This window comes from Octopus sinensis, linkage group LG4 (assembly GCF_006345805.1).
Source record: "Octopus sinensis linkage group LG4, ASM634580v1, whole genome shotgun sequence".
Taxonomy (NCBI): Eukaryota; Metazoa; Mollusca; class Cephalopoda; order Octopoda; family Octopodidae; genus Octopus; species Octopus sinensis.
The window spans coordinates 18,792,406-18,817,405 of NC_043000.1; the positions used below are offsets into that span (position 1 = coordinate 18,792,406).

At 38.0% G+C, this 25,000-nt stretch overlaps 1 protein-coding gene across 3 annotated transcripts in view; it reads right to left on the reverse strand.

Annotated features, from left to right (window-relative positions):
* Window positions 1-25,000, reverse strand: part of LOC115210765 (solute carrier family 45 member 4-like) — a 137,826-nt gene that overhangs the window by 94,886 nt on the left and 17,940 nt on the right. The window lies entirely within an intron of this gene.

A 25,000-nucleotide genomic window follows, 5' to 3' on the forward strand; every position in this document is an offset into this window, starting at 1 on the left:
TTGCAGCTGCGGCTGGTGAAACAGGAGGAGAGATTTGTATAAAGAAGGAGGGGTTGAACAAGTACAGGGCAATCCTGCGAAGGGAGGAGCACGAAATAAAAGTAGCCCCTCCTAGTGAAGTTACAAAGGATACACAAAAAAAGACAATAATATATAGAACTTATAGTCTGGATGCAAAGACAATGGAGATAGTGACAAAACTACAAACTGAGAAGGCATTGAAACCTATCTGGTAGGATGTCACCTACCTTGCCATAGGGGGAAATAAGCAACTGTGGATGTGCGATTTGCATCTAAGGAGAAGGCCAGGTAACATTCAGTAGGTTCCCTGAAAACGGACGAGGTAAAACTTCTGCCTACTTACCTTGGAAGACGTGCTTCCAGGGTGAGATTCCCCCGGTGATATCAATACTGTTGAGTGTAAAGAAGAAGATTGAGGTTCTCCAGGCAACGAGAAGGCCGCTGAAGAATTGGCTAGAGCAGACCCTGGAGATGATCATCCAGGCTGCACCAGGGGACCTGGAAAGAATGGTCGACACCATAACGGTGGGAGACGAGGTGGTATTGAGAGTTATAGTGGAAGGTAGGAAGCCCCGCTGCTATAAACGTGGCCAGAAAAGCCACATAAGAGCGGTGTGCCCTCTACCGACCGCAAAGACACCAACAGTACTGCAGGCCCAAAGGGAAATCGCACTTCCGCCTCCTGCAATGATAAGTGGTACAGGAGGGAGTGATCGGGAGCTCGGTAAGGAGGATAGCAAGTAGGCACAAATGGAGGAAGAGGAAACAGAAGAATAGAAGACGGTAAGCCGGAAAACGAGAAAAAAGAAAAGAACTCAGGGTATTGATGTTAACCCCCATCCGATCCCCACTCTGCCCCACTCTGCCCCACTCTCCCCTGCAGACATCAACACTCATCCTACCCCACCAGAGACTGATACTATAGCTACAGACATACAGGAGCCCCACATTTCCTAACCCCCACCCTGTGAAAAAGTTGCATTGTTTTTTTACAATGAGTCACTCGATGAGTTGTGCGAGGAAATGAACAATCTGGACGAGTTGATAAAAGTCGATATTGAAGAGTGTAAGGGAGTGCACTCGCAATTCAAATGTGTATTAATGTAGTAATAGCAGTGTAGTAATAGGCGCAGGAGTGGCTGTGTGGTAAGTAGCTTGCTAACCAACCACATGGTTCCGGGTTCAGTCCTACTGCGTGGCATCTTGGGCAAGTGTCTTCTGCTATAGCCCCGGGCCGACCAAAGCCTTGTGAGTGGATTTGGTAGACGGAAACTGAAAGAAGCCTGTCGTATATATGTATATATATATATGTATGTGTGTGTGTTTGTGTATCTGTGTTTGTCCCCCTAGCATTGCTTGACAACCAATGCTGGTGTGTTTACGTCACCGTCACTTAGCGGTTCGGCAAAAGAGACCGATAGAATAAGTACTGAGCTTACAAAGAATAAGTCCCAGGGTCGATTTGCTCGACTAAAGGCGGTGCTCCAGCATGGCCGCAGTCAAATGACTGAAACAAGTAAAGAGTAATGGACAGAAAGAACTCGCAAAGATTAAGTGAGGATTACGGGAGAAATGTCATTATCTCACAAAAGGGAATTGATACCAGGGGAGTGCAGTCAACGGTAGGCTATCATGAACTTTTAATATAGATATATTAAGTGTTTAATTGTTTTTAAAAAGTTTCAATGACGTCACTTGGATTGTGAGGTCCGAGTGGCTTCCATTTCATCTATTCATTTTTTATACCATCCTTCTCATTCGTTTTATTCCCCCCACACACACTTTTGTGTTTTTGTCCATCTTTGTACTGTCCCTTTATGTTTAGCCACTTGTGGGCAATAAAGAAATCATTGTTACAATCATCTGAAATGGAACTTTTGTTTGTTTGTTTGTCCGTGGAAAAGATATCTCAAGAATCGCTGGATGGATTCGGATGAATCCTTCAGGGATGTTTGGCCTCGTGACCGGCACGAACTGATTATATTTTGGGATCGATCCAGTACCGGACGAGGATTCTGGATTACTTTTCCGTTTTTTTAAACTTAATTTTTGAGAGCGGTCGGGTTCATTTTTAGTATTCTCATTTGTGACACCAATCGAGTTTATTTCAGATATTCTCTTTCTAAAGATCATCTCCGACTAATCATTGAGAGGACATTGGTGTTGCCTTGGCAGTAGTTTGCGCTCTCTGAGTGCTCTTGCTATTATTAAGAATCTGTTATTTCCTCTTTGTTTTTTTCGCTTTATATCTTTACTCTCTTTTACTCTTTTACTCTTTTACTTGTTTCAGTCATTTGACTGCGGCCATGCTGGAGCACCGCCTTTAATCGAGCAAATCGACCCCAGGACTTATTCTTTTGTAAGCCCAGTGCTTATTTTATCGGTCTCTTTTTGCCGAACCGCTAAGTAACGGGGACATAAACACACCAGCATCGGACAAACAAAGACACACACACACCATATATATATATACATATATACGACAGGCTTCTTTCAGTTTCCGTCTACCAAATCCACTCACAAGGCATTGGTCGGCCCGGGGCTATAGTAGAAAACACTTGCCCAAGATGCCACGCAGTGGGACTGAACCCGGAACCTTGTGGTTGGTTAGCAAGCTACTTACCACACAGCCACTCCTGCGCCTATTAAATCTTTCTGATTTAAATTTGTTATTGTACTATAACTTTTCTTCATTTTTCTCCTTCGTTCTGGATCATTTCTTACGTGCACTCGTCTTTACCCTTGCAATGTTTGTGGCCATCGCTGGATTGAAGAATATAATCTAAGGTACCGAAACTATGATGATTTCCCAACAGACAACGGATTAAAGGATCAGACTTCTGCTCATATATTGGTGGTATCCAATTTTTCCCGAAAGAATACTCCTTTCCATCTGTATTATTCGTAAAACAACGCTTGTATACGTACATACACACATACATAATACATACATATACATATATAGAGAGATTGAGTTATTGATATTCTTACACACACACCACACACACACATGCAATCATATATATATTTATGTACATAAACTATATACTCATATATATATATACCATATATATATATATATATATATATATGTTCATCAGACACACAAATACACACACGTATAAATATACATAGATATTTATTCATACTAACATGGGCACGCACACAGACACCTCCCTTGTGCGTCCCTGTATGTAGTTACCTTTCATACAAGTGTCATTATATTTTGCCATTATATTTGTGATCGTTTATGCCGTATCATCATTCAAGCGTCATGACCAATTTGTCTTTACTAATGTAATATAAGTGACATGCCATTCTCGATGTGTCTTTATTATTCCATTGCTATCCTGTATTTTTATGACGTGCTGATATAGTTGCCAGCAAATACTTTATTATATGTCTTTTACTTTTACCTTTCGCCTTAAATTTTCTTCAAATATTTATTCTTAATTATTCTGATTCTTTATCTGTCTACAACAATACTTCTTTCCTGCATGTATATATATATATATATATAATATATATATATATATATATATATATATATATATCACCGTGATCACCGTGACCGACCAGACCATCAGATGTTGCTACACATCGCTGGTCACAATGCGTTTGCATTGTTTTAGCCTTCGGACGACGCCACCCCGCTGGCTAAGCGAGCAGGCCAACAGAAGAAAGAGTGAGAGAAAGAGTGGTGAAGGAGTACAGCAGGGATCACCACCTTCTGCCGGAGCCTCGTGGAGCTTTTTAGGTGTTTTCGCTCAATAAACACACACAACGCCCGGTCTGGGAATCGAAACCGCGATCCTACGACCGCGAATCCGCTGTCCTAATCACTGGGCCATTGCGCCTCCACACACACATATATATATATATGTGTGTGTGTGTGTGTGGTGTGTGTGTGGTGTGGTGTGTGTGTGGTGTGTGTGTGTGCCGTGTGTGAGTACGCTGGGAACTGGAGAATAATGATTACTCTTGCCTATAATACATTTGTGCGTCTGGAACTGTTGATTTGGCAGTATTTCATCGTCTTGAATGTGTGATCCTCTCTACCCGCTGCCGTCATCGAGGACCTGCCGTTTGTGGTTCTCAGAAATTGAAGCTATTTAGTAATCAATGAAAATTTTGGCTACTTAAATAACACCTCAGCAAGAGATGCATTCACGGAATGATGAGCAAAAACTGCGACTACTCCTGCCTACGCTATACCTTCCGTGCACCTGAAACTTCCGAAGTGACCGTATTCCATTGTCCTAAATGTGTGGAATATCCCAGCCACCATCACCACAACGAGAGTATTTGGCTTTGGTTGGTGTTTTTCTTCCAGTTATGTGCTATAAAATCTTACTCGCAGGACTAAGACTCTAGACAAACGCTAGGCTTCTTTGAAGGACGCAAAAACTGCGCGCACATCAGACTCACTCCTTCGTTTTCACGCAACATAATCTGCGTCTAGGCCATAAAAATCATCCTAAATGTTTGCCCTGCTTCATGGTTTCTAGCCAATATTGAGAGAATGCTGTCACCTCTCCAGTTGTTCATATTGACCAACTAATGCTAACTTCGAAGATGTATAGTTGAAAATTATTTATTTCTTCCATGAAATAGCGTACAAATCAACCTTAAATCGCTACAAAGTTCGTAATCGACTGATTTCCAACTTGATAGGGTGGTCACCGTTAGATTAGCTTTCATTTTATGTAAGTTCGATCGAGAGCGATCTGGTGCTAAATATTTATGTTTATTTTGAAACAGAGATAGAAGACCTGCACACGGTTTCTCTGCCTGCAAGAGATATCACTCAACTTTCCTACAAATCACATCTTAGCACCTTAAATTGGGAAATAAAACATCGAATACACACACACACACACACACACACACACACACACACACACACACACACACATATATATATATATACACACACAAAAAGAGATTACACACACACACACACAAACACACACACACACACACACACACACACACACACACACACACACACACACAACACACACACACGGGCTGCGTGCGATGCAATGGTGTAAAATTAGCAGGCTTTAAATCAGTTCAAATATGTTTGAAATACTTTTGATCTACAAAGAGGAATCTTCACTTTGTGCAAAAGATGTTACATGTACAAATGTTAATTTAGAGCGTCTCCTATGGGATGCTGGGTGGATTTAGACTGTTTTGCTATAGTATTTTAAACACATTTTGCCAAAATCCAAGTAGATTTAATAAGATTTATCATCTATAAGTAATACTCTTGATAAGTGTTGTATTCTCTTATATGAAAAGCAATAAGAAAACATTGCTAATTATGTAAGACTAGCAGCATAGCCCGGCATTGCCCGGGTATGTAAGAGCCCCTGGAGCAGACATGATGCTTACTGTGAATTAAAAAAAAAATTCCTGCCAATTTGTGAAAGATGCTGTCGAAAATATGTCATCTTGAATTTGAACGCGATTTCCCAAAATGGCATGATTTTTATCGATTTTTTTCTGATGGTAAGGTATTGCATGGAAAACTAACGTCAGAATTAAGTTTCTTAGGGTAACATTAAGCTTCACCGTGAGTTTGGTGAAAATCAATTGCAAGTTGCGAAAACTACAACAGAAAATGTGTTGCAAATAAAAAGCTTAGATTCTCGACCCCCATGTTGAATTTATCGATTTTTTTCAGAACTGGGGGAACTTTTCAAAATTTTCGCTGTGTTAGTTTTGAATTATGACATTGGGCTATGTGTGTGTCAAGTTTCATCAGAATCGGTTGAAAGCCGTGGTCAGGGTGAGGGTACAACCTGACAGACACACAGACACACAGACAGACAAACTGCTGTTTATATAGAGAGAGATATCAAGACATACTATGTATATTTTCATTGAATCTGAAATATGAGAGAGAGAGAGAGAGGGGGGGGAGAGAGATTTGTAAGATTAAGTAAAAAGAGACCATGCATGGGTATGTTGCCTGGAAGCTTGAAGAAGAGAAGAATTGACACGAAGCGCAGCCTCCCTTGGACACAAGACCACTACATCACATCACACTTTTAAGGCTATGCGTTTGTTATCCAGGAACAAGAGATTGTCACAAAGTACCTGGTGAACAAGAGACAGTGACACTCTTGTAATCCCAAGGTGCAACCGCATTTGTAGGTTGTGTCATGTTTCTGTGGAAGACATTACGCATGTCATTAGCAGCTGTCCTAAAATGTCGTCGCGGTACTACCTCCCTATGCGGTACGACGTTGTTGCTAAAACAATTTACCATGCCATCCGCAAAAAAAGACTGTCCTGAAATAAACTCAGAAAATCCCTCTGTTATGGAATACATTCATAAACATCAACTCAAGGAATACTGGTGGAATATTCCCATCAAAACTTCTGTCAAATGTAAGTGTAACAGGCCGGATATTGTTGTTTGGGACAGAGGGGTAAAGGTACGTACCCTCATAGAGGTCAGCTGCCCTGCAGGTATAAATATCTCTTTGAAAATCAAAGAAAAGGAGGATATCTATGGACAACTACTTCCAAACATCCAGCTTCTATATCCAGACTATGAATTCATATTCATACCAATAATAATTGGAGTACTAGGTTTTGTTAGTAAATGTTTAACGGAAAATCTAAATAAACTGGGATTTTCAGAAAAAGAAATTGACCGGCTGATTCGTACATTACAAATGCAATCTGTGAGTGGAACAGTAAAAATATGCAAGACTTTTCTTACGTTCCAAACGTGAATATGTCTGTGTTTACTACATCCCAAGGATGGAACATTGTAACTTTGTTGGAAACTGGCTCCTTCCACAGTGGAAGATTTATAATAATTAAAAAATAGACGAGACATAAATTCATACGTACATACATACATACATACATACATACATACTCACATACGCGCACATACACATATAAATACACACATGTATATGCACACAATTACATATACACATACACATATATTCACACACATACACACACATATACACACACATATATTCGCACACACACACACACACACGCACACACATTACGTAACTTCAGAGTTATCAGTGTTGTTCTTCACCTCTTGACCAGCTTTAATCGTGCACATCTCACTAGTATACACATTTACAAATATGTATATTGATATAAATTGAATTCTAAGAGTTTATGGTTGTTTTTTTTTCTTTTTGCTTTATCGTGTCTAGTTTTACCAAGGGTAAGATTTTGAAGAACTCTGGAACATTTACAAAAAGAAAAGAAACCACGTGTCTTCTATCGCTAGACAAATAATGGATCGGATTAATAATCTTGGTGTGGATATTAAATGAACACATGGGGAAATTCCAATGCTTTAAGTGTTCATACCGCGAACATATGGAAGTATAAACCTTTGCATACTCTTTTACTCTTTTACTTGTTTCAGTCATTTGACTGCGGCCATGCTGAAGCACCGCCTTTTAGTCGAGCAAATCGACCCCGGGACTTATTCTTTGTAAGCCCAGTACTTATTCTATCGGTCTCTTTTGCCGAACCGCTAAGTGACGGGGACGTAAACACACCAGCATCGGTTGTCAAGCAATGCTAGGGGGACAAACACAGACACACAAACACACACACACACACACACACACACACACATATATATATATATATATGCATATATACGACAGGCTTCTTTCAGTTTCCGTCTACCAAATCCACTCACAAGGCATTGGTCGGCCTGGGGCTATAGAAGAAGACACTTGCCCAAGATGCCACGCAGTGGGACTGAACCCGGAACCATGTGGTTGGTTAGCAAGCTACTTACCACACAGCCACTCCTGCGCCTATGCATGTGAGTAAAAAATTCCCGTGCACTTTCCGCTACAGTTCGTACTATTTTTATTTTGGTCAAATTAGCTGCATCAATTTGAAGATAATATACAATTTGAAGATAATACAATTTGAAGATAATACGAGACAGCATAGATTGAGACTGAGGAAGGGAGGGAGAGACTGAGGGCAAAAGAGGTGGGAAGGGAGAGACGAAAGAGAGGAAAGGATGCACGATATACAAGTGAAACGAGCAAGATGAAAGCGAAAATGGAAAAGAGAGAAAGAGAATGCTTTCGAGAGAAAGAAAGGCTAACGGGAAAACGAGAGGAGAGCATAACGAGAGGAGAGCATACTAAAGGAGAATAGGAGTGTCAAGGAGGCGAAGTCACGATTAGACATAGAGAAGAAGCGTGAGCTAAGATATCACTTCTGTAGCATTTGAAATATAAATGAGTGATATGGCTAGGAGATATGTTTAAACGTGGTTGTATTGATATTATTTAAATTGTATGAGTCGGCCATTTGATTTCTGGTTCATTTATCTTCTGGCTACGACATGTCTAATTTAACAATAGTTATTTTGCGTTCGTGATTTCATTTGGTTTAACTTGAAAACATTAAATTATATATAAATAAAAATTATATAAGGCGCAGGAGTGGCTGTGTGGTAAGTAGCTTGCTTACCGACCACATGGTTCCGGGTTCAGTCCCACTGCGTGGCACCTTGGGCAAGTGTCTTCTACTATAGCCTCGGGCCAACCAAAGCCTTGTGAGTGGGTTTGGTAGACGGAAACTGAAAGAAGCCTGTCGTATATATATATATATATATATATATATGTATGTATGTGTATGTGTTTGTGTGTCTGTGTTTGTCCCCCTAGTATTGCTTGACAACCGATGCTGGTGTGTTTACGTCCCCGTTACTTAGCGGTTCGGCAAAAGAGACCGATAGAATAAGTACTGGGCTTACAAAAGAATAAGTCCCGGGGTCGAGTTGCTCGATTAAAGGCGGTGCTCCAGCATGGCCTCAGTCAAATGACTGAAACAAGTAAAAGAGTAAAAGAGAGAGTATAAATCCAATACAAAACATATAGATTTTCTGTGACTAGGTTCCTTACTTATTAGTGTTCATGCCAGTGGTTTTTTTCAGTCACCAGGTCAGCCCTGATTGACCAGACATTATGCTCAAAGACCATATTGTCAAAGTTTTCTTTCTTTTTCTAAAAAAAATCAGGATGTCATTTGTAATTTAGCTGTTATTTCTAGCTGACCGCGTAACTACGTAGGGGCTTCCTGGTTAGCACTATGGCAGAGATAATAGTAATTACGTTAGTGATGGTGGTGGTGATAATGGTAAACTAGGAGAGAATGTTGTGATACTCGTACATCATATCTTTCTTCTTTTTCACTCCGTCGGTTACGACGACGAGGGTTCCGGTTGATCCGACCAACGGAACAGCCTGCTCGTGGAATTAACGTGCAAGTGGCTGAGCACTCCACAGACACGTGTACCCTTAACATAGTTCTCGGGGATATTCAGCGTGACACAGAGAGTGACAAGGCCGGCCCTTTGAAATACAGGTACAACAGAAACAGGAAGTAAGAGTGAGAGAAAGTTGTGGTGAAAGAGTACAGCAGGGATCACCACCATCCCCTGCCGGAGCATTGTGGAGCTTTAGGTGTTTTCGCTCAATAAACACTCACAACGCCCGGTCTGGGAATCGAAACCGCGATCCTACGACCGCGAGTCCGCTGCCCTAACCACTGGGCCATTGTGCCTCCCGTACATCATATACTCGTTAACAACGTGAATAAGCGAAAAGAAAAAAATGGATGTCTTCAACCAAGTAATAGGATTGATTTGTATTTTCAGCTTGGTGGGAAGTTCTTTCTTATTCTGCAGATTTCTCTATCATGACATACCATAACTCAATAAACGCATAGATATTAATAGACTGAAGAAAATGTGACTATAGAAAGTGTGTAAATATTGAGTTCTAACAAAAGCACAGGGCCACACATTTAGGTGAGAGAAAAATTGGATTAAATCAACTCTAGTACTAGAGTACTTATTTTGTCTGTCTACTTCATAAGGATGAAAGAAAAAATCAACGACGGTGGAATGTTACTGTAAGTAGACACCACAGTAAGTCATTTTTCTGATGATCTAACGATTCAATCATTTTTAAATACAATTATATGATTTTAATAATACAAATTTTCACTGTAGTTGAGATAAAAATGCGAACATTCTTTCTATACTATTGACGCGCAGAAAAACGAGTGGGTGATTCCTGACGCATCGTTTCATGGATTGCTGGCCGCTCCTCAGAGAAGTATTCGGTGTCCTCTTCCAGTTAAAGCATTCCACATTTTCCCACAAACAGCATAAAAAGACTATATTTACATTCGTATTTCATTCACACTAAGTCTCTGTTTTATTTGAATTAATTTCACTTCTGCGGATATACGCAGTGTTGTGCAAAATTAAATGCTTAATGATATAATTATCTAAAATGTTCAAAGTGAAATGAAAAAAGCGGAGAAAGACACAAAGATAGATAGATAGACAGAGAGATAGAGAGAGCGAGTGAGAGAGAGCGAGTGAGAGAGAGCGAGTGAGAGAGAGCGCGTGAGAGAGCGCGCGTGAGAGAGAGGGTTGAAAGAATTGGAGCAGATAGATATAAACAATTTGAAACAAAAGAAAAACAGATACTAAAGACATCTGCTGTTAGATACTCTGCAGAATTCTCTTGAAACTGTCTTTCGTAAAATATTTTATTTCTTAGAACTTCTTCGTTATTTAGATCAATGTTTGTTATATAACAATGGATACACATACGGACAATTCTCAAAAGCAAGTATTTTCTATAAATGAACATTCAAACCTTCTAGAAATACCAGCCAAATCTCCCTCGGATCACACACCACAGTCTTTAAAATGTATGACATCTTTATATATAAAAGTGAAGTTGTGTGTCTGTCTCCTACGATTTAGATTCCTAACTACTCCCACATTTTGCGGTGCAGTGTAACCAAAAGCGGGTATCTTATAGTCGTGATTCATATCGAGCCCTTCTGGGTATTAGCGCGCGTCTACGATGAGTCTACGATTTAAAAAAAAAAATTACCATAATTTTTCCGTATTTTTAATGCATTTTCGCTCGGTTTATATAAGGGAAGTAACTCTCTAAAAATGTATTATTAAAACTCAGAACGTAAAAAGCTACAGTAACACCCCCCCTTTGTGGTTAGCCATATTGAGATGGCTATTATACTTTACATCTCTAAAAATGCTTATATAGTTATTTCCCTTACAAACCCGAGCAACGCCGGGCGATACTGCTAGTATTTTATAATGCAGTCAGAGAGACAAAAAGATTGAAAGGAGAGTCATGGGTTGAATGTGACTAGACTAGGATCGACTGAGATCTAAAGAGCAGCAACAAAAGACATCGACAACTGCAGTAGCAGTAACAACGTAAACGGATGTTACTAATGTTTGGAAAGAAAAATCAACATATGAATTCCCAAAGGAGCTTTCGTGATAACGAACCTGGAGGAGAAGAACCGAAAGTCACTTTACATTTAGCTACAGCTTTCTGCTGTAAATCTTGGATTAGCAGAATTAGAAGCGCGCCTGTAAAATGCCTCGCATCATTTGTTCTTAATACATTCTCAGTTAAAATATCCATTTCTTTACCGCCCACAAGGGGCTACACACAGAGGGGACAAACAAAGGCAGAGAAAGGGATTAAGTCGATTACATCGACCCAGTGCGAAACTGGTACTTTATTTATCGACCCCGAGAGGATGAAAGGCAAAGTCGACCTCGGCGGAATTTGAACTCAGAACGTAACGGCAGACGAAATACGGCTACGCATTTCGCCCGGCGTGCTAACGATTCTGCCAGCTCGCCGCCTCTCAGTTAAAATATCGCCGAGCCCCACTTTGGCTTGCATTCTTCCAGGGTTGATAGAATAAAGGACCAGTCAAGTGCTGGAATCGATTTAAGCGATTGGTAATGTTGCTTTCTAAGTTTCTTTAATCATGAAATTATATTTGAGAATCCTAAACGAATCTTCTTAGCGCTACTTGTACTTTAAGGGATGTTGAGAGTACAGACCACAATGACCATATTATTCATGTAAGGACCTGTGACTCCAGGTATTATTAGCTTTGAAATACATTGTGTTCGGCGCAAGTCAACAAGAAGGAAAGAAAAAGAGAGAGAACGAAGAGATTCTATTACTTTGGTTCTCTTCACTGCATTTCAGAAGAAATGGATATGATTAAATAACGCTTAATTAATCTTCCATTAATAACTTGTAAATATCGGCACTAGAGTTTCTAATTTGTCAAATCAGCACAATAATATCACTCCTGATATGAAGAGCTCTTAATAATTATCACAGTATTCATTCGATAATTTCTATTTCGCCACATTTTCGCCATAATTATATGCCGACATCATTAACTGTTTTGAGTATGTTTATATGACGATGAGGTACTGTTCTAATTGCAGAAATATTGACAGATACTATATCTCATCATGAGATGCTTTTCTGACCACTTAACTAATTCACAATGGCCCACTCCATCTAGCTGTAGATACGTATTATAGGAGTGTACAACATATTTTCAAAACTTAGGAAGATTGTATAAATGATGAATGTTTCATTACTTTCAGCTAATGAGCTCGAGTCTTGGGGTGGCACATACTTGAAGTAAATATTACTGTCCTGCATTTGTGGAGGCGCAATGGTCCAGTGGTTAGGGCAGCGGACTCGCGGTCATAGGATCGCGATTTCGATTCCCAGACCGGGCGTTGTGAGTGTTTATTGAGCGAAAACACCTAAAGCTCCACGACGCTCCGGCAGGGGATGGTGGTGATCCCTGCTGTACTCTTTCACCACAACTTTCTCTCACTCTTACTTCCTGTTTCTGCTGAATCTGTATTTCAAAGGGCCGGCCTTGTCACTCTCTGTGTCACGCTGAATATCCCCGAGAACTACGTTAAGGGTACACGTGTCTGTGGAGTGCTCAGCCACTTACACGTTAATTTCACGAGCAGGCTGTTCCGTTGATTCGGATCAACCGGAACCCTCGTCGTCTTAACCGACGGAGTGCTTCCACTGTCCTGCATTATGGAAGCTTTTCTAGTTGATAGGGGAGTATGTGCATATGGAAACTTACTGATAAACTAGGACATGCTGTCTTAGAAATCACGAATTATTACAATCTGTATTCAATGACAATATTGAGCAGCCTGGATGGAATTTGGGAAAGTTCCGTATTGATTTCTCAAGACACATTGGCAGATCTGAAAGTAGCACTATCTGTTCACAAAATCTTGAATATACTATACATCTGACAAGCCAACAAAGGTTCTATCATGTAGTCGCTAAATCTGCTAGAAATAGCAGCAAAATCCCATTGAAATTCCTCCTATCAATTGTAAAATGAATGAATATATTTGATAAATTAGTCTAGAATGATAAAATGACAGAACAAAGCGGAAAGCTACAAGAATGCGTGTTGAACAATAAAATTTCGCCATACAGAACAATCGAAGACCACTTGTAGATAGGAAACAAAAGTGGTGAGTTTATTTGGAATAGACGTTAAAATCAGTAAAACAGTGTTTTGAATATGATACATTAATACAACCAGATAGCTCTTCAAATAAATAGATCACATTTCACAAACTGTAACAACAGCACAACATCGATACGATTATTATCTTCCTTCTCAACGGCACAGTTTCGTCCAAGTACATTAAAGACTCTACAACACTTACAGAAAATCAAACTAAGTAAAGATAACATAAATTGCAATGTAAGAGATACCTTTATGGAACTAAACATTTTCCTCATCACGCTTAATATTCATGATACTATTGTACAGGAAAAATTACAAACACTGTTACATAAACACAACGAGTAGCACTCGATTATAAATAGGACACAGCAATACAGTAAAAACGCATTCAAAATAATGTAAACATAAAAACATATAAACGTATATAAACAACTGCCGGCTTTACCGACTGCCCTAACTATATCATCTTTAAACTCTCCCAAGTACTATAACTCTCTCTCTCTCTCTCTCTTTTCTCTTTTACTTGTTTCAGTCATTTTGACTGCGGCCATGCTGGAGCACCGCCTTTAATCGAGCAAATCGACCCCGGGACTTATTCTTTGTTAGCCTAGTACTTATTCTATCGGTCTCTTTTGCCGAACCGCTAAGTGACGGGGACGTAAACACACCAGCATCGGTTGTCAAGCAATGCTAGGGGGACAAACACATACATACATATATATATATATATATATACATATATACGACAGGCTTCTTTCAGTTTCCGTCTACCAAATCCACTCACAAGGCATTGGTCGGCCCGGGGCTATAGCAGAAGACACTTGCCCAAGATGCCACGCAGTGAGACTGAACCCGGAACCATATGGTTGGTTAGCAAGCTACTTACCACACAGCCACTCCTGCGCCTAGAGAAAAAATACTGTACTATACACAAACCACATCCCGGTATTAAAATAATACAAATAACACAAGGGGTAACATAACAGCGTCATTAATAAATTATATTTATAAGGCGGCGAGCTGGCAGAATAGTTAGCACGCCGATATTTCGCCGTCGCTACGTCCTGAGTTCAAATTCCGCCGAGGTCGACTTTACCTTTCATCCTTTCGGAGTTGACAAATTAAGTACCAGTGAAATTCTGGAGTATATGTAATCGACTAGTCGCCTCACCACAAACTCCAGGCCTTGTGCCTATAATAGAAAGTATTAATGAATGCTATTTATAGCCTAAACAACTAACATTATAGACGAATATATCATATCAAGCCTACTCTAAACCCTTCCAAGACATTAGTGTGCTGTGGTTTCCCCACACATCGAGAAACCACTTTCATAATAACCTGCTCACAAAATATAAACACTTTCAAAAATCTAAAAAAACGCTATTGTTACATTAAGAAATAATCAGGGTTCAGAGAAATCAACAGTATCAAACCCAGCAAAATAAATGATGCAGTAGATGACTTTAGTAAAGAATCCAATAACCACAGTGTTCAATTAACATTTCCCATAGGGCAATGTAAAAAATGCTACCATAATTACACGATGGAAAATGTAACTGGATAAAAGCATAATAAACAACCGAAAAATATACTCAGTATGAAACAATTAAAACAAAGAACTGAGAAAATAAAATAAACAAATAAACAATAGAAAAAAAGTAGATAAATCCTTCGTATGTAGCATAAATCACGAAGACAAACAGTATATCACAGTAATTGGTAACAACATGCCAAATGTCACAATAACAATCTCAATTAACATAATACACTTGAACACCAAGCAACACTCCTTATAAAACTTTTTGGAAATGAAAATTAGCCACCAAAAGCCAATTAAAAAACCAAGGACCAAAACACAAAATATGCACCTTCAGTGTAGAGCATAATTTGAAATCCTTCAATTAGACGCCAGAAAAGTATCAGGAATCGCTACATACTCAAAAACATGGGGTGGGGGGCAAAATTGCAAAATCGATCCTTCTGTACATACCTAAGGTATTTTATTAGCTATTAGTCATCCTGAGTTCGTATCATGTGAAAACGACACTAGACGAACATTGTAACACGCATATCAGACAAAGACATGTGTTCAAGCTTAAGAATGTTCATTAAAAGCCAAACAAAACCTTTTCAGGGTTTAACGACAAAAGATTTGCTGAAATTCTTGTAAAATTTGATTCTTAAACATTGCTTGGGTTTGCTAGTCATCATAATACTCGCAGATTCGCTACGCGACAACGTTATAAAAGTTGGGCATATGAACAGAAAAAAAAAGGAGATACCTATGCAAACATGTATATAATCTGAAACATGTATAATGTAGATAACTCTACAGTTATTTATTTGAAAGCTTAGCTGTGAGGATTGAGATGATGGGAAAAATATCCTATTGCCCTTTTAACAGCAAACTCATTGCGGAATCTTCAAGTCACTTGAACCCTATCAGTAAAGATGTTACAATTCTTCAGCTTCCCAGAGAACGTTGCATTTAAATCGATATATATATGTATGTATGTATGTATGTATGTATGTATGTATGTATGTATGTATGTATGTATGTATGTATGTATGTATGTATGTATGTATGTATGTATGTATGTATGTATGTAATGTATGTATGTATGTATGTATGTATGTATGTATGTATGTATGTATGTATGTATGTATGTATGTATGTATGTATGTATGTATGTATGTATGTATGTATGTATGTATGTATGTATGTATGTATGTATGTATGTATGTATGTATGTATGTATGTATGTATGTATGTATGTATGTATGTATGTATGTATGTATGTAAGCGACTGAGGCAGTATTAATACAAAGAGGTAATATTTATCTCCACTTAAACGTAGATGTTCTGTTAGAATTATACTGCGGTAGTTAAATGTTAATAACGTTTGGATTATTGTTAGTTTTTTTCTAATTAGAATAATGGTTCCCAAATTTTTCTCTTTTAAGAAAACCTCTTTAATTGAATTTTTCCACGAATTCCTCTTTCTTGAAAGGACTGTCTATGCAAATGAACGATTTTATTAATAAACAACAAGTTCGTTTCATCTGAAAAATATTTATCACTGAATAACTGCATGTGATTGAATAATCACACTGTATCCCTTTAAAATTTGAAATACAGTTCACCGATCTCCATCACTAGTTTTGTTGACCTCAGGAGGTAACGCTGCATTAGTTACAATGAGTTGAATTACTGCTCGTTGATGCCTAGATCAGACTTGTATAATAATAAGTCACAGAAAGGGGTCTCTACGCATTTACTGCTTGCAAAAATAGCGGGCAATCTTATTCACACCAAACCGATCAATCTCACAAAACGAAAATAACATACTGCACGATATAGGGATGGGATGGAAGCACTCCGTCGGTTACGACGATGAGGGTTCCGGTTGATCCGATCAACGGAACAGCCTGCTCGTGAAATTAACGTGTAAGTGGCTGAGCACTCCACAGACACGTGTACCCTTAACACAGTTCTCGGGGATATTCAGCGTGACACAGAGAGTGACAAGGCCGGCCCTTTGAAATACAGGTACAACAGAAACAGGAAGTAAGAGTGAGAGAAAGTTGTGGTGAAAGAGTACAGCAGGGATCACCACCATCCCCTGTCGGAGCGTCGTGGAGCTTTTAGGTGTTTTCGCTCAATAAACACTCACAACGCCCGGTCTGGGAATCGAAACCGCGATCCTACGACCGCGAGTCCGCTGCCCTAACCACTGGGCCATTGCGCCTCCACACGATATAGGGATAGACATACAAGAAATACGGGATGTCTACAACTGGAATGCTTTTGATCATAGCTTTGCTTAATGAGAGCTGACTTCAGCGCAAATAGCAACTGAAAATTTGCTTTCTCCAAGATTTCTCCATCAAATGTTCCTACGGATTCCTTCATCAAATCTTACTTGTAAAGCATATTGCCATTTGACATTACATGCAATGATTGCTGTGTTACATGTATGTTCTACACATCACGATCGATATTCTAAATTGGAATTTTGCTGTCAGGGATTTACGAGAAAATTGAATTTTTTGGAAAGTAATTTTGATTGGTCAATAGATAATCATTAATCATTTTTGATTGGCCATCTGTCTTAAAAGTATACAGATCCTAATTTCCTGAAATTATGTCCTGGGTGATGACAGATTTAGTGAAAAATAAACAAACAATCCTATTTCATTGAATATACCACTTGAAAAGCAATTTCCAATCAATATTATCTCAATAATGACGAAAAACGAACACTGTTGCTACAACTGTATTGAGGAGAGGAGTGACTTCATTGCTGTCAAACTTTAAGGGGATATATATATAATATATATATATTATATATATATATTATATATATATATATAGAGTGAGAGAGAGAGAGAGAGAGAGAGAGAGAGAGAGAGAGAGAGAGAAAGTCGTCAGAATTTTGGAAAAAAATCTTTTTATTTCTTCATTAGTATTATTAATAATAATAATGAAATAAAACATTTTTTCCAAAATTCTGACGACTTTCTTTCTCAATATTCAGTTTCTGTACATCTCAGCTAACTCTCTTTCTCTTTCTCTCTGTATATATATATATATATATATATATATATATAATATAATTGAAATAAAACTGTGGCATAGAGTACGTGTACATATCGCTGTAGCGTGGATAATTGTGTCAACTAAAAAGAATGACAGAAATCCGAGTCAAAAAAGGATACGCTCAATTTGCAAGATAAATAAATTATCTCCAACTGAAATACAAAAGGTACATATGTACGTACGTACATAGGCACGTATGTATGCCTGTATATACAGGGTGCATAAGGTATTTGAGGAAACCTTTTTGGGTCATTGCTGCATTTTCTGCTAACTCTGTATAATGTTTGTTTCAGAAACTAATAATGGCAGACCCTCAGCTTACGCAAGAAATGAAGAGGCATTTACATGCTGTTATTGTGGTTATAAAGGCTGAGCATAGCGATTTAGAAATATCTGGATTTTTAAAAGTTGCCAGATCTTCCGTCTACAAAGTTTGTAAGGAGCTAGAGACTGAAGATGGAAACGTATCACCAGTATCAAAGCATGAAAAGCATTCTAAACGCTCTGAAATCATCAGAAGGCCTGAATTTATCCAGTAAGTTCAACAGACCATTGATTACAATCCAAGAAAGTTCAAGAGCTCAATTGCAAAAGGGTATTTTCACTCCCCCAAAATATATATTCATTTACATATTTATACACGCGCACATACACATACACATGCACACAGACACAGACGCACACACATGTATATATATGCATATATATATATATATATATATATATATATATACTAGCTGGACCCATGAAAAATTCACGGAAAATATAAAAAATGTATCTGTAAATTGTGTGCTGGTGCCATGAGAAATGTTTCTATATAGACAGAGCACTGGCAGAAACGTTAGCACGCTGGGCGAAATGCTTACCGGTATTTCGTCTGCCGCTACGTTATGAGTTCAAATTCCGCTGAGGTCGCTTTGTCTTTCATCTTTTCGGGGTCGATTAAATAAGTGCCAGTTACGCACTGGGGTCGATATAATCGACTTAATCTGTTTGTCTGTACTTGTTTGTCCTCTCTGTGTTTAGCCCCTTGTGGGTAGTAAAGAAATAGGTATTTCGTCTGTCTTTATGTTATGAGTTCAAATTCTGCCGAGGTCGTCTTTGCATTTTATCTTTTCGGGGACAGTAACAGAATATAGAAAGAAGCGTAAAACTGACAACTATATAATCCAACCAAAATATCTCAGTTACGCAAATATAAACAGAATTACTATTAAGCCTTAAAATATATAGTACATATTCAGAGAGCGTTTTTCTCGTATTCTTTTAATCTTTTACTTGCTTCAGTCAATTGACGTGGCCATGCTGCAGCACTACCCTTTAGTCGAAGAAATTGACCGCTGAACTTATTCCCTGTATTCCTGGTGCTTATGCTATCAGTCTCTTCTGCTGAACAGCTATGTTACTGGGACACAAACACACCAGCATCAGTTGTCAAGCAATGCTGGTGGGGAGGGGACAAACACACGCATACATACTTGCATACATACATACATACATACATACATACATACATACATACATACATACATACATACATACATACATACATACATACATACATACAGACATACATACATACACACACACGCACACGCACACACACACACACACACCACACACACACACACACACACATATGTATAAAGTAAAAAGTAAAAGGAAAAAATAGAATTGATATTTTTGATTTTGCTCGGCTCTACGAATTTAATTTTTTTAAATGCTTTCGAAAAAAGAAATTGGAAAAATCCTGTCCAAAACAGAGAAATTCTAACTCAACAAAAAATATAGAAAGAGAAAGTTGCGTTTATTTCCACAACTCGACACGTAATTATCGCACACACACACACACACACACACACACACACACACACATACACACACGTGTATGTGTGTGTTTTAGTTTTTGTTTACTTATATACATCAACAAATAAACCAATTGTGGTTGTTCAATTTGCTAGAAATAACAGCTAAATCTCTCATACTAAGCTCTTGTTAGTATTAAGGAAAGGAAAAAAAATAGAATTAATATTTTTGATTTTGTTCGGCTCTATGAATTTAATTTTTTTTAATTGCATTCGTCCGTTACTTGATACAAGAAAAAAAAGAAATTGGAAAAATTCTGACCAAAATACAGAAATTGTAACTTAACAAAAAATATAGACAGAGAAGGAAAAGGTTGTATTCGAAAGCCGAAAGATATTTTTCAGCTGCGGTGTAATTTTATAATTAAAACAAATTTAAAATTAACATTTCGGAACATAAGACTTAACATGTTATCTAGTGTATGTCCGAATTCAAATGAGTAGAAGGCCTAAAATAAATGTGTGTGCGTGTGTGTGTATGGTTGGGCCTTTAATAGTCAGGGGTCAGCCACTCCCTCTCACTCTCTCTTTCTCCCTCACTTCCTTTTTCCCTTGCTCGACACACGCATCAGATTTAAGTATCTTAATTTTCTCGTTGAAACCGGTGGTGATTCGGTGGCCCAGTAGACATGGGTGTTGAGAAGTAGTAATACAACACATAAATGGTGGTTTCAAATTTCTTCCAGAAATTACAAAGGTTGTTTATTTAAGCAACAAAATTCCTTTCTTTTAGGCGTGACACACGCTTCAGCTTCGTACAAAAAGAAATTGGCGTATTAATATTATTGATATACATGAATATCTGTATGTATGCATATATATAAAATTTTAATTCAGACACACATCTATGACATACGTAATTATATACACATATGTGACAGCGCGCAAGCATTGACTGTGTATCCGCGTGTTTGTGTGATATATTTTATATACTTTCTTTAAAAAAGGAGTAGCAAGATACTTAGTCAAAAATTCAACAACTGTCTCGCATAATCAATTCAAATCCTACATATAGCTGTAAGTGCATGAAGTGCAATCATCACTTTTGTGATGGAAATTACTTAGCAAAGTCATTTCTGTAGTGTGCTAAGACCTATCTGCTTGGCATCACTAGACGGAAATCTTATATTGGATTGAATGAGCAGAATTTTAAGATTCGGTTTTATCAGCTTAGATATTACTTTATTAAATCTGAAAAATATATTGCCCTGTCGAAAGATATTTGGTTTTTAAGAGTGACAAACCAAAAAGGTGTTTAAAATCACTTGGTTTATTTGGGTTTAGAATGTCTTTTTCAGAGTAGAAGATTCTGGACGATGCTGCTCTTCTCTCAAGTGTGCTTAACAAACGGCTATATATATATATATATATATATATATATATATATATATATATATATATAATATATATATATATAATATGTATATATAATTATATATATATATATATATATGAGTATATATATATGTATGTGTATGTATATATATATATATATGCATGTATATATATATGTATGTATATATATGTATGTATAATATATGCATGTATATATATATGTATGTTTATATATATGTATATATATATGTATATATGTATATATATACCTGTATGTCTAGTTATATGTACGTATATATATATATAATATATATATATATATATATATATATATATATATATATATATGTGCATATATATGCATGTATGTATATATATATATTTGTGTGTGTGTGTGTGTATTCGTTCTCTTTTATCTTTTACTTTTTTAATTCATTGATTGCACCCATATATATTCATATACACGACGGGCTTTCACACTTTGCGTCAACCAAATTCACTCACAAGAAATTGGTCGGCCCCTGGTTCATGTACAAGAGAGACTTACTTAAAGTGTCTCACTGTAAGACTGGGCTCGAAACGACGTGACTACAGAGTGACTACAGAGTGACCTTGTTAACCACACAGTCATAACTGCAGTATCTGAAATTGTCGGGCATTACGTTTCAGTATTGAATGTCCAAGTCGAATTTACTCAAACTTCAAGCAATTTTCCCCAGTTATTGACTACCATTTGCTTTTGTACAATTTGATATGCTCCTTCATGGAGCGTCATGTACTCGTGATAGGAAAGCTTACCGAAAACTAATGTCACGTCAGGTAATCGCCTCGGAATCCTGAAATAACCAAGGCAGATGACATGACCATCGTTACTTGATAAGCCGAGCGCAAATGTTACTTGAGAAGCAGAACGTTTATACTAAGAAAGGAGACGCAATGGCCCAGTTGTTAGGGTAGCGGACTCGCGGTCATAGGATCGCGGTTTCGATTCCCAGACCGGGCGTTGTGAGTGTTTATTGAGCGAAAACACCTAAAGCTCCACGAGGCTCCGGCAGGGGATGGTGGTGATCCCTGCTGTACTCTTTCACCACAACTTTCTCTCACTCTTACTTCCTGTTTCTGTTGTACCTGTATTTCAAAGGGCCGGCCTTGTCTCTGTGTCACGCTGAATATCCCCGAGAACTACGTTAAGGGTACACGTGTTTGTGGAGTGCTCAGCCACTTACACGTTAATTTCACGAGCAGGCTGTTCCGTTGATTCGGATCAACCGGAACCCTCGTCGTCGTAACCGACTGAGTGCTTCCATCCATACTGAGAAAACCCACATTTTTCCAGTACTTCTTTGTCAGTTGTAAAAACATTTCAGCTGATTTGTAATGAAAAACCTTAAACATTTCGGGTGAAATCTTCCAAGTATTTTGATGTATCGTTTATACAGGGTTTATGACTCTGATGAATGTAGCAAAGATGCGATGATGCAAGTATCAAATATGTCAAGTTTGGTGGACAATTTCAAGTTCTCGTCTGACATACGCGTCTCGTCTGACATGGCCCAAAGCGAAGCTCATTTTGGAATCGAATGATCTATTTCTAGAGACAGAACTGTCATGATACACAAAATTATCGATTACAATAAGTCTGGTGCCTTGAATAACTATATTTGATTCACATACGCCTCTTTTGAAATGAATGTAAACATTACCTTAATTTTATGATGAAGTATTGTAGGTAAAACAGTTGTACAAAAATGGGAGTTGTATTGTTTTTCAATATATCTTTATCTGAGAGAACCGTAAGGTCACAAACGTGTATAAAAGGCTTATAAAATCCTTTGAATTAGCTTTGAAACGACTCAAATTAAACAGTTTACCTGCAATAGTGAACAAAAATGCCTAGATCTCGGTGCTGAAATGCATGAGTAAACACAATTTTGACTTTCCCATCTATTGTCGATGGTCTGTGAAAATGATTTGTGAAATGCTTTACCGATCTCTTCAGAATATCTTCAGTGTCATTGATTAAAGAAGATCTATCATTATAATGGAGAAGAGCAGTAGTTGATTAGTGAAAAACAAATAAATGTTTTAATAAGCTATCAGGAGTGGCTGTGTGGTAAGTAGCTTGCTAACCAACCACATGGTTCCGGGTTCAGTCCCACTGCGTGGCATCTTGGGCAAGTGTCTTCTGCCATAGCCCCGGGCCGACCAATGCCTTGTGAGTGGATTTGGTAGACGGAAACTGAAAGAAGCCTGTCGTATATATGTATATATATGTATATGTATGTATGTATGTGTATGTGTTTGTGTGTCTGTGTTTGTACCCCTAGCATTGCTTGACAACCGATGCTGGTGTGTTTACGTCCCCGTCACTTAGCGGTTCGGCAAAAGAGACCGATAGAATAAGTACTGGGCTTACAAAGAATAAGTCCCGGGGTCGAGTTGCTCGACTAAAGGCGGTGCTCCAGCATGGCCGCAGTCAAATGACTGAAACATGTAAAAGAGTAAAAGAGAGTAATTGTTTTTGAGTCTTCTTTCTCTAAGGCCAGAAGAATATGACATTGGAATTATTCTGCTTTCTCCAAATGTTTCTCTCCAGATAAATCGCGATTGTACAATTTCTGGGGTAATGCATACTTGATTTCTTGAAGCTCAGATATACTTAAGTTATTTTCATCGAAATCATCTCTGTGTTTCAATGGTCTGAAGCCGAAGCAACACTGCTCTAAACATTTTGTGTTACAGTGAACTATAAGGCGACACATTTACTATAACTTTATGAAAATATGTAGATATTGCAAGATCTTGGGTTTTACAACAAGTAGCTATTCCGGCATCTTCGAGTTATTATATTCTGAACATTTCCCCCAAAACCAGCTTCAGATTTGTTCGTACTAGGTAATGATCCGTCCGACACAGAGTCTACAATAACTTTATAAACAGGCGAATAATGTTAATTTAGCTTTTACTAACTTGGAATAAAATTGCTGAAAACGAACGAGAGTTTGTCTGTGGTAGTTTTTGGCACTCCTTTTAGTTAATAACATGATTTCCACGTGAATTTGATTAAATCATCAATAACAGGCAGATCCATGTTTAACTATTTTTTCGGTCAACGCTTCTTTTGCCTCAGATAATGAAATAATTTTTGATGACCTTGGTCATAACTACCAAGATATTTCCACTAGTGTAGTATTGAATTAATACCAGCATTTTAAACAACTCATTTTAGCGTTTTGATTCCACGAGTTTTTCCTTGCTTGTATAAGATGAGACTCTATTTTCTTGAAAAAGTTGTCATCAATCATTTCCTTACACTGGAATAAATGATTTATTTAACTATTTGACAGTATTTTGGACCATTTAAATCATTAAAAGAAAACAAAACAAAGGTTGTGTCCTTCCTATCATCTAAACTGCTCCCAATGATAATTCCAACTTCTCCAGAACCAGTTCCTGTGTTTCAAAATTATTGACGGACATATATCGGTCATGAATGAGAGAATTGGCAGAATTTGTTTCCTCTAGACCATACTGACTGACAAACTCCTCCTTGTGGCAGACCTCCTCAACCCAGTTTAACCTTTTCATGTTAGCTTTCGAAATCATCGGTTTCTTCTTTGTATCTTTTCGCTCATAATCCCGATCTTTCAATAATGTCTATTAGGTGCAGGAATGGCTGCGTGGGTAAGAAACTTGCTTCCCCACTATGCAGTCTTGCGCGGTACTTAAGGCAAATGTCTTCTACAAGATTCTTGGGACGACC